This window comes from Mus pahari, chromosome 8 (assembly GCF_900095145.1).
Source record: "Mus pahari chromosome 8, PAHARI_EIJ_v1.1, whole genome shotgun sequence".
Classification (NCBI taxonomy): domain Eukaryota; kingdom Metazoa; phylum Chordata; class Mammalia; order Rodentia; family Muridae; genus Mus; species Mus pahari.
Window position 1 is genome coordinate 99306682 of NC_034597.1, and position 11672 is coordinate 99318353.

An 11672-nucleotide genomic window follows, 5' to 3' on the forward strand; every position below is an offset into this window, starting at 1 on the left:
CCCCATTTTTTTGATGGACTTTTTGTCTTGTTGACAGTGTCTTTTGCCTTACAGAAGCTTTCAAATGTTATTCCTTTTCCTGGTTTCCCCCCTAGGAATTCCCTATTCCATTACCCCTCTGCTTGATTAAATGAGGGTGTTCCCCTATCCACCTACTCCCCCCTACCACCCTGGAATTCCCAGACACTGGGTAATTGAGCCTTCACAAGACCAAAGGCCTTACTGATGCCAGATAAGGTCATCTTCTACTACATATGCAGCTGGAGCCATGGCCCCCTCCATGTGTACACTTTGGTTAGTGTTTTAGTGTCTGGGAGCTCTGGAGGGACAGTGATATTGTTGTTATTCCTATGTAGTTGCAAAGTCCTTCAGCTCCTTCAGTCCTTTCTTTGGTGTTCTTTTCAGGAAATTTTCCCCTGTGCCTGTGTGTTCTAGACATTTTCCTAAATTCTCTTCTATTAGATTCAGTGTTTCTAGTTTTATGTTGAAGTTCTAGATCCACTTGGACTTGAGCTTTGTACACGGATATAAATATGAGTTAATATGCATTCTTCTACATGCAGACTGCCAGTTAGACCAACACTATTTGTTAAAGATTCTTTGTTCACCTGTATGGTTTTGGCTTCTTTTTCAAAAAATTCAAGTGTCTGTGGGTGTGTGGGTTTATTTCTGGGTCTTCAATTCAATTCCATTGATCTGCCTCTGTATCAATAACATGTAGTGTTTATCACTATTGCTCTGCAGTACAGCTGGAGGTCGGGGATGGTAATTTCCGAGAGCTAAACAGAGATTTCAGAATAGAAAAATCTCAAATGGCCAAAAAGCACTTAAAGAGATGTTGGACACCCTTTCCACTAGGGAAACATAAATCAAAATGATTCTGATAGTCTACCTTAGACCAATCAGAATGGCTAAGATCAAAAGCTCAAATGATAGCACATGCAATCAAGGGTGGGTGACATGGAAACTCTCCTCCCTTGTTAATGTGAGTGCATACTTTTACACCTACTCTGGAAATCAGTCTGGAAGGTCATTAAAAAATTGTAAATATTTCTACCCGAAGACCCAGCTATACTGCTCCTGGGCATATGCCCAAAAGGTAGTCTACCATAAACAAGAACACATGTTCCACTATGTTCATAGCACCCTTATTTATAATACCCAGAAACTGGAAACAACTCATTTGTTTTCAACTGAGAATAGATACAGAAAATGTGATTCGTTTACAGAATGGAATACTATTCAGCTATTAAAAGCAAGGACATCACGAATTTTGCAGGCAAATGGGTGGATCTAGAAAATACTGTTTTGAGTGAGCTAGTCCAGACCCAAAAGGACATGCATCGTATGTTCTCATTGATAAGTACACATTAGCCAAAAAATACACCCCACAGACCCTAAGAAGTTGCTCAAACAAACAAACAAACAAAAAGAAACAATGGGGGAGTTAAATGTATCCTGAATAATAAAAGAACTGCTGGAGATATCACCATCCCTGACCTCAAGTTGTACTACAGAGCTATAGTAATAAAAACTATGGAATTGGCACAAAAACAGGTATGTTAATCCATGGAACTTTACTGAAGGCTCAGACAGAAATGTACACCCATAGGAACAACCAATATTAGATTTTTTAAAAGCTGGTAGTGCACAATGGAAAAAGGCAGCATCTTCAACAACTGATGCTGAGTGGCAGCAAACAGAACACCCAAGCATATCCGTGCTTAACACTGCACAAAATTCAACTTTAAGTGGATCAAAGACCTCAGCGTGAGACTGGATACCTGATAGAAAAAGTTAAGGAAAACCCTTGACTCGTTGGCACTAGAAAAGACTTTCTGAACAGAACACCTTTTGCATAGGCACTAAGATAGTAATTTATAAATAGGACCACATGAGATAGAAAAGTTTCTCTCCACAAAAGGGCATCATCATGATGGCAACATGGCAGCTTACAGAATCCAGAACTATTTTTACCAACTACACATATAATAGAATGTTAATATCCAAAGTTTATAAAGAAATCAAAAGACAATATCAAAGTAAAAAACTACAGTGTAAAGATGATTTTTAAACTGGGTGCAGGTCTGATCGGAGAACTCTCAGAAAAGGAAACTCAGTTGGCTGAGGAACATTTAAACAAATGTTCAAAACTCTTAGTCATCAGGGGGATGCAAATCAAAACAACTCTGTGATCTCATCGTTTACCAGTCAGTATGACTAAGATAAATAAAACAAATTATAGCTCATGCTGGCAGGATGTGGAATAAAGGAAACACACTCATCTATTGCTGGTGGGCTTGCAAACATTTACTGCCACTAAGAAAATCAATGTGACTATTCCTCAGGAAAATGGTACTAGATCTACCTTAAGGTCTAGCTATACCACTTTTGAGCATACATCCAAACGTGCTTCATACTTCAAGAAACAATTAATTGCTCAAACATATTCACTGATGCTCAATTCACAGTAGCCAGAAACTGGAAACAACCTAGCTGTTTGCCAATGCATTAATGGATAAAATAAATATAGTATACTTATGTAATGGGATATTACTCTGAGGTTTAAAAAATGATATCAGAATACTCACTAACAAATTGATGAACAGAAAAAAAACATACTGAGTGAGGTAACTCAGACCCAAAAAGACAAATATGCTATTTGCTTATATGTGGATGTTAGATGTTAAGACGAAGATAAGATATGTACAATCCATAAATCACAGAGCTTAGGTATATGGAAAGAAATTATTAGGGAAGGAAAATGGAATAGTTATGGATTGATGAAGAGAGTGAGGAATGTAAATATCAAACAGGGATGAGGCAGAAAGAGTGGGACCATGGCAGAAATATGGAGGACAGTTAAAATAAGGACAGTATTATGATCAGTGTTGTACAGTATGTATCAATAGAGTATTAATACAGTATGTAATACAGTACTAGTACACTAAGGCACGACTGAATAACTTTTATCATCAAATCAAGCTGTATGACAAGGAGCTGTTTCCATTTAATGAAGTTATTGGCCAAAGAGATCCCAAGGGAATCTCCAACAACATAGAATGTTTCAAAGGCTACAGTTTGCCATCTACAAACTGACAGCAAGAACACATTGCTTAACACAAATCCTTCACGACTCATTCAACATGGAGAAGGTGGGCTAATGCCTACATAGACCATCACCATTACTTATTAGAAATCTTGGTACTAGACGGTTCTCTGCAGGCTACCAAAGGAGAAATATCAACAGTAATCCAGCTGTAAACCCTCTCATCTATAATGATATTCTATCTTGTAAGGATGGCATGACATTTGTGGGAGCTGCCAATCAATATCTGATTTGACTTAAGGAGCAGTCTGGGAGAAGAGATAGGATAGAACTTGGAGAAGTAGGGAGAACTGTACTCAGAATGGATTATAGAAAATAAATAAATTTTTTTTTCAGGAAAAGAGAAAAAAGAGAAATAAAATATGGTTTTGAAATTTGTTGAAAGGCCAAAGACCAGTAGCATGAAGGAACTAGAATTAGATCTGATATATATATATATATATATATATATATATATGGATTTACATATTCACATATAAAATTCTATAGATAGAAAGTTATAGATATACATATATAATATACATATATGAATATATATATGGATTTACATATTCACATATAAAATTCTATAGATAGAAAGTTATAGATATACATATATAATATACATATATGAAAAATTTAAAGTATAAATTTAAGCAATGAAGCTTTATATAAGAGTAGAAATCTATATGGGTTTCTACATTTGGATTTCTAACATAATCTATGTGATGTGATAAAAACCACAAATCCATATTTAAAAATCTTATGCAGCTTTTAGAGTAATGAAATGTTTGTTTCTTGAGAAGAAACTAATATCATCATGGAAGTTACACATTTTGTCTTATTAAGAAAGTGTAAAGCATCAGCTTTCAACATTATTGTTTAAGACTTTCAAGATATATTTATATAAAATTCATGGACCTCTAGTCCAGTTGTAATATAGTGTATCAATTAAAACATTCATGGTCCTTCCCTAGTCTATGAAACTACAAATTTCATAAGATGAAGGCTTATTTGACCATAGATGATTTCTTTTTGAAAAATTTTAAATCCATATATCTCATAAGGGTGATTAAAATGTAACTGTTGTCATTTCTCTTATTGTAAGAATCCTTAAGTCTTAATTCAAAAATTCTTCTTATATTTTAGTTCTGACCTGTTTGAGAGGAAACACATAACGTGGATTAAATAATTGTTCCATGTTTACAGCTATGAAGTAAACAATCAAATACCCTGTAATAATAGAAATATGGAATATGATCAAAATTAGTGTGTTAAAACAATAGAGTAAAAAACAAAAGAAACAAGTAGTTTTCTGAAGGATAAGATAATAGTGAGAGAACCATTAGAATGTCTCTGTTAAAGGCTGGTAAAGAATGTGAAAACATACAATGTCTTAGTTACTTTCCAATTGTTATGAAGAAAAACAATGACTAAGACAACTGGCATCATGTTTTATTTTACACTGTGTAACATTTACCCGTATGTTATTCAAATGCTGATTTCTCTGCCCTCATATCTTGTTTCAGTCTAACATAGCACTGTAATGCTTATACCAAACATCTACTGTCAGAAGTTTGCATAAACAATTCTTACCATCTATTCTCTGCCTTCTCAATAAATGCTGATCACTCAACACTGAAAAAAGGTCTCCTTAAGGGTTAACTCTGAGGATAATATAAACAACATACATTAATTAAAAGGAGTAATTTAATTTTCTATATAGTACATGAGATTGAAGTTAAAAATTATATAATCTCTAAAAAAGTTTTTATATTTATTCAAAAATATATGTTTTGCTTTCCTGAAAATGAGTTTCTAGATAAACATACATCAGGAAAAACATGAAGGTCATTATATCTCTAAACTTATGAATTCATGAATGAGATTGTTAATAGTAAAAAACTTTGAATAATGTAAAAGAAAAATCTGAGTTAGCAAAGTTCTGCACAGTAATTCTTTATATTTTTTAACTAGAGTAAAGGAATTTTTTCTATGTCTCTTTGACTTATAATACAGGAATATGATGACCTGGATTTTTATAACTCCAAAGTTATATACAAGTTGATGTTTAATAAATGAAGAATTCTTAAATTCAATTGTAGCCACTGTAGTCAAAAGATTAATCTTGAGTTGCATTCAGTTTTTTTTAAAAAACAATCACGTTATGTTATCCAATAATAAATTATGTGAATTTCAACAAAACTAAGAGTTTACCTTTGAAAGTTTGAATTAGCAAGTCACATATTTAAGGAAGCAACTTAATGATGTTTATGATGATGATAAGTAATGATAAAAAGTATCTAACTGGAAGGGTATAGAGAATTTTCGGGATAGCATTTGAAATGTAAATAAAGAAAATATCTAATAAAGGGAAAAAAAGAAAAAAATCTAACCTTCTTAGACTGTAAAACATTTTCTTAGATCCACACCACTTAAACCACTCCCTCTCCATAAAAAATAAAGGCAACACAATAGATGTATTTGTGAATGAAGTGGAGAAAGACCTTCAATTGAGTGTGTGAGAAATGGAAAGCCTATAACATTACTAGAGCGGTACAGATAGCACAGTAAGTCCCATCAGCAACTGAACCTGAATCTGTGGGCCAGGACATTCACTGCTACAGGTTCAAGGATAAAGAGGACAGTGTTAAAAGCTGACATTGATGAGGAATACAGTGTTTCTAGACATAAGAGTATAATACCGTCCCTCCCAGATCTCGATCCCCATTAAATGAACTACCTGCAGCCCATACAGTAGCTATGCTTAAAGGGGGGGGTTCTCTGTGCCTGTCTCCTAACCTGGAGCTCAGGCTTCATTAACGAAGAGCTAAAGAATTCAGAGTCCAACTCAGGGAAATAAAACTGCTGCAAAACTCAGGCCATCTTTGACAACAGAAGCCCAGTACCATCTCACTCCAACTCCCCCACATGGTAGCAGAGGAAACAGAAGCCACTGGAAATCATGTAGGCCTAGCAGTGAAGTTGGGATTCCAGCTCTCTTACCTGAACAGGGCCTGTAGAGGGAGAGACAGGTGGTTCAGCTCAGCAAAGAAGGATTTATCCTCAGGGCCTTACAGATCCAGAGATCCTCATCTTTTCTATTGGCCACTCCAACCACAGAAGTGTGTTGCGCTAAGGGACATGCACACATTGTTGATGATGGGAATGCTGTAAGCCCTATTGTCGCTGAAATAATGTTGGTGTGAAGCTCCAGGAGGGAATAGCTTGTGCTAGCAATGCACAAAGAAATGTCCTCTGTGATCCATATTACCTGCATTGTCACTCCCACTCTTATAAATTAGCCACAAAGTGAGTGGCCCCACTCAAATTTTATTAAGTGTCACACCTAATTGGGACACTAGACTGTTTCTCCTCAAAAACAGATAGACTGGGTAATCCTGTTCTGCATTTAAAGTTATTGATTAAATCTAAATAAATTTATAGAGATTACACTCGTAGGGCATAAGCGTCAAACATCAGATAGCCTTCCCAAATGCCACCCTGAAGGAAACCTTTAGTATTCTCTGTGAAAACCAGATTATAAAAGAAGTTTATTCAATTTATTAAGATGTGAAAACACACTCTAAATAAAATAAAAGTTCGTTTCAACAATAAACTTAAAGATTATCATTTGGAAATGAAATATAAAACAAAAAGGAATAAAATATACAGCAAAATAGCCCATTCATAAATTAAGAAATAAAATAGTTCTGAACAGATTTAAAACCTGAGAGAAGTTGCAATCACAAACTGGAACTCACAGGAAGTACTTACATGAGTCCTAGTCAGGAAAATGAAAGCACAACCTCCAGAAGTTATTCTAGTGTTCAGGATGCTGTAGCTATCTGGAGATTTTTGGTTTTTCATATGAAGTTGATAGTTGTTCTTACAAGGTCTGTAAAAAATTGTGTTGGAATTTTAATGGGAACTTCATTGAATCCATAGATTATTTTTTGGTAAAATGATCATTTTCACTATGTTAATTCTACCAATCCAGTAGCATGGAAGATGTTTACATCGTCTGATATCATCTTCGATTTCTTTCTTCAGAGACTTGTGATACAGCTTCTTGTCATATATGTGTCTTGCTTGGTTAGAGTTATGCAAAGATATACTATACTATTTGTGGCTACAATGAAGGATGTTCTTTCCCTAGTTTCTCTGGGATGAAGGAGGGCTACTGATTTCTTTGAGTTAATTTTGTATCCTGCCAAATTGCTGAAGATATTTCTCAGCTGAAGGAATTCTCTGGCAGAATGTTTTGGGTTGCTTATGTATACTATCATATCATTCACAAATAGCAATACTTTGCTTTCTTCCTTTCCTGTTTATATTCCTTTGATCTCCTCTTATTGCCTTATTGCTCTAGCTAGACCTTCAAGTACTATATTGAATAGATATGGAAAGCATGGGTAGCCTTGTCTTGTCCTCGATTTTAGTGGAATTAATTTAAGTTTCTCTCTGCTTAATTTGATGTTGCTTATGGGCTGGCTATATATTGCTTTTATTATGCTTAGGTATACGCCTTGTATCCCTGATTTCTCTGAGACTCTTAACAAGAAGGGGTGATGGCACAACTTGAGACCCATTTCATGGGGAAGTACCAATCCCTGACACTATTAATGATACTCTGTTCCAGTGGCTGACTGAAACGGGTGCAGAGATACACAGCCTAACTTTGAAGGGAACTCTGGGACTCTTATTGAAGGGTTGGGAGAAAAATTGAGGGCCCCAAAGTGGATAGGAACTCCACAAAAAAAAAAAAAAAATCAACAGTCAACTAATCTGGACCCTTTGGGACTCTCAAAGACTGAACAACTTACTGAAAAGCATACACAGCCTGGGCCAAGGCCCCTGGGTCATATGTAGCAGATGTGCAGCTCAGTCTTCATGTGGGATCTCCAACAATTGGTGGGGGGTTGTCCCTAAAGCTGTTGTCTGTCTTTGGAGTCCTTTCCACTAACTTGGCTGCTTTGTCTAGCCTCAGTGGGACTTGATGTGCCAGGATGTGATGGGAAGACACCCAGGGAGACTGCATCTTCTCAGAGGAGAAGGGAGATGAGAGGCAGGGATAGAGTGTGTAAGGGGATGTCCTGGAGTGGGATCAGTGATGGGGATGTAAATTGAATGAATAAATAAAATAAAATAAATAAACAAATAAATTGGAAAAAAATAACCAAAAAGTTGACTCTACAAAGAAAAAAATAAAAGATGTTACTTAAAGATGTTACTTTGTTTCCTACAAGAAAAAAAAATTAAAACATATTATACAACCAGCCCCTTCTCTTCATGATCCAGGAACTCACAAGGAAGAAATTTGGTAGGAGTCAGAAGGGATGCAGGGCACCAGGAGAATAGGGCCCACGGAATAAACTAAGCAGGGATCATGTGCACGCACAGAGATTGAATCAGGAAACCCAGGGCCCTCATAGATCTGTACCAGTCCTCTACCTATATACTATGGCTCATAACTGTGTTCATGGGTCTGCTAACAGAGTGAGTGATAAGTGCCTGGCCTCCTCTTGAGACCCTTTTCCTCCCACTGGATCGCCTTGTCCAGCTTTGATATGAGAAGTTTTGCTTTGTCTTGTTGTATGTTGTTTAATCTGTTTGGGCTGTACTCTTTTGGAAGACTGCTATTTTCTGAAGAGGAAAATGAGAGGGAGTGGATCTGATGGAGAGGAGACATGGAGGGTAGCTAGAAAACATGGAGGGAGGGGAAACTATATTTCATGTATTTTATTTTCAATTAAAATAATACATGTGCTACCATAATAAAGCATGTACCTATACTAATAACATGATATGAACTAAGACATGCAGGTCAAAACTACCAGAAATATTAACAACCAATATTTAGATTTAAAAAGTACAATAATAAAGACTGAGTGGAAACCATAGTCATTCACAAAATATTCCACCCAATACTTGAAAAGTGTTTTTACCAATCTATGGAATATTCTCAGAAATATACCATGTATAATGATAGAAACTACCTTCAACAAATCTTAAAAGTCAAAATAATTTTAGAAATAAAACTAAAAATCAACAAGAGTGCAACAAATCCCCAGGTGGGGACACATCCTACAACGTCTGACAACTCAATTTCCAAGCTCATGAGCCATGTGGGAGGAGGGAGTCAATTCTCCTACTTCAGTTTCATAGATTCTATAGGCTTTCTCACGCACATGTGCACACACGCACAACACACACACACACACACACACACACACAGGAAGACACATACACACTTTAAAATAACTTGACAAGAGGAATACTGGAACTCATACAAATACTTTTGATATGTCATGGGGTCCCTTAAGAAATCAAGAAATAAATTTTTAAAAACTGATTAAATTTGAAAGAAAACAAAATTCGACAAAGGAAACAATTTCCAGTTGCTACAAAGGAATTCAAAATGCAAGAACAAATCAGGCTAATCACTGGCAGAATGAAAGGAAAAATGAAGATCAAAGTTAAAAGAAAAAGTATTGAAGATTAATGAAAGGAAGATTTTTTTTTCTTTTTCAAGTAGCAAGTCTAATTGACAAGTATGTTGAACAGACTTACTTCAAATATAAAATATAAAATCAGGAGATGTTGGACTATATATATTGCAATTAGCAACTATTATGACCCAAACATCAGCAAATCAACAAATGTAAAAGCCAAGAAGCATATTCCTATATACTCACAACCTATATATTAGGTTGAAACCACTAAACTATAAAATCTATATGTTGTAGAAGTAGACCAGTAATGGAAAGTTTCTGATATAACACTAGTCACATTGTTTAATTTAAAGAGGAATTAATTCAGATTATTTTCACTTTCAAGATATCACAGAGAACCTTTCAATGTCATTCTATGAAATTATAACAAGATCAAATTCAGAGAAAACCAAAGAGGGACAAGAAGAAAACAACAAATGAATACCCATGATGGGCACAAGTGGAGAATTCTCAGTTAAGTACTAAGAAATTGACTATCACAGCATAGAAACTTACAAGGACCCATCATGATCAAGCAGGGTTGATCTCATCATGGAATCCTTCAAACTTAAAATGAAGTCCTTAAAACAGTCTTCTCCAGAAAATCAAAGGCTAGAGCAGTGACGCCTACACACAGGCAGAGAGCTGAGTTCTGCCATCAAGACATGTATTGGATAACTTAAAATGGTTTGCAACTCAGGATCTGAGTAGCCTAAGGCTTCCAGTCCTTGATGGACACCAGCAGCCATGTGCACCACCCCCCAACCTAGAAACACAAGCATATACACAAATGAAAAAAAAAAAACAAAAAACAAAACAACAAAAAACCACTAATCGTTTAATAATGGAAAAAAGTCAGAGAAGGATCCTATAATGTGGAGAATGTATGCCCTTTCAATAAACACACTACATTAGCATTGTTGGATGCACTTTGGTAACAAAGAGAAAATAGATCCATTACGTTATTCCCCTCTTGTTAATGTGGTTCAACCAAGTTCAGTGGGTTAGATTTGAAGAAACTCAATCATAAACAATATCCTGCAAGACACTAAAACTTAAAATACTGATTTCAAAGGAGCTGACTCATCAAGAACTAACGTGTGGAGAAGGAACACATAACAAAACCAAGCCCACCATTGCCCCATTCTTAATTAGCAGGCTATGCTGTGAATTTCTATCCAGCTACAACCAACTTGACATTTAATGATATGATGCTCATAGTGAAAACCTTACAAATGATGATTCAGAAGCCAAACTGTCATATGAGCAGTATCCAATTTTGCTTTTAATTTGAATAAATAGAAAGTTAAAGGAAGTGCTGACACACAAGATGCAAGTTACAAGGACAGTTACATAACAAAGCAATTGGAATTTGGGGACTTATCAAAGCAATAAAAGTTTTATAACAATGATAAGAAATCTACCATTCACTCTGTATACAAACTTCCTCTTGTGGTTATCTTAATAGTACTGTCCTTCCAACATAACTTTCAATAGATAAGAATATCAAACATGAGCCAACTTCCTGTGTTTTGTCCTTATGTTCAGCTAAACATGAGCAGTTTGATTTAACTTATAAAATAAAAGCATCTTAAAGGGTGTTTATGATATCAGTCTTGTCATATCAGAGTAAGCCAGACACTGTAAATAAAGTCTTGTTGTGTAGGTTATATCTTTATCCACAGAGTTGTCATTACAAGGTTTCAAGACAAATGGCCAAGTAAGATCATGAATGCCATCCTCATTGTCCTTGAGAACTTCAACATGATCTGAGTTGGTTTTCCTTTAGATTTATAAGAATTTCATATGGTCTAAAAGCAAGTCAGTTGTTTTCAAATAAATTATACTCTTCGCTAAGTTACTGCGCATGGAATATAATGCTTTATCAATGGGTAGAACATTTTAGTATCTGTTTCTTTTCTTTTGCTTATTTCTAAGGTATAATTAAAAAGAAAACTAAATTTTCTCTTTTACACATGTGGGTGCATGTGATATAGATAGATAGATAGATAGATAGATAGATAGATAGATAGATAGATAGATAGATAGAGAAAGAGAGAGACAGAGAGAGCAAGACAGAGAGAGAGAGA

The 11672-nt window shown here is 35.3% G+C and overlaps 1 long non-coding RNA gene across 1 annotated transcript in view; it reads right to left on the reverse strand.

Moving 5' to 3' along the window:
- Positions 1 to 4555: 4555 nt before the first annotated feature.
- LOC115064565 overlaps positions 4556 to 11672 on the reverse strand; it is a 111314-nt gene continuing 104197 nt past the window's right edge. The window contains exons 4-6 of the long non-coding RNA XR_003844406.1: positions 6866 to 6986; positions 6095 to 6223; positions 4556 to 4755 (exon numbers count right to left, since the gene is read on the reverse strand). This is a non-coding gene — a long non-coding RNA (uncharacterized LOC115064565). The remainder of the gene's footprint in view (positions 4756 to 6094; positions 6224 to 6865; positions 6987 to 11672) is intronic.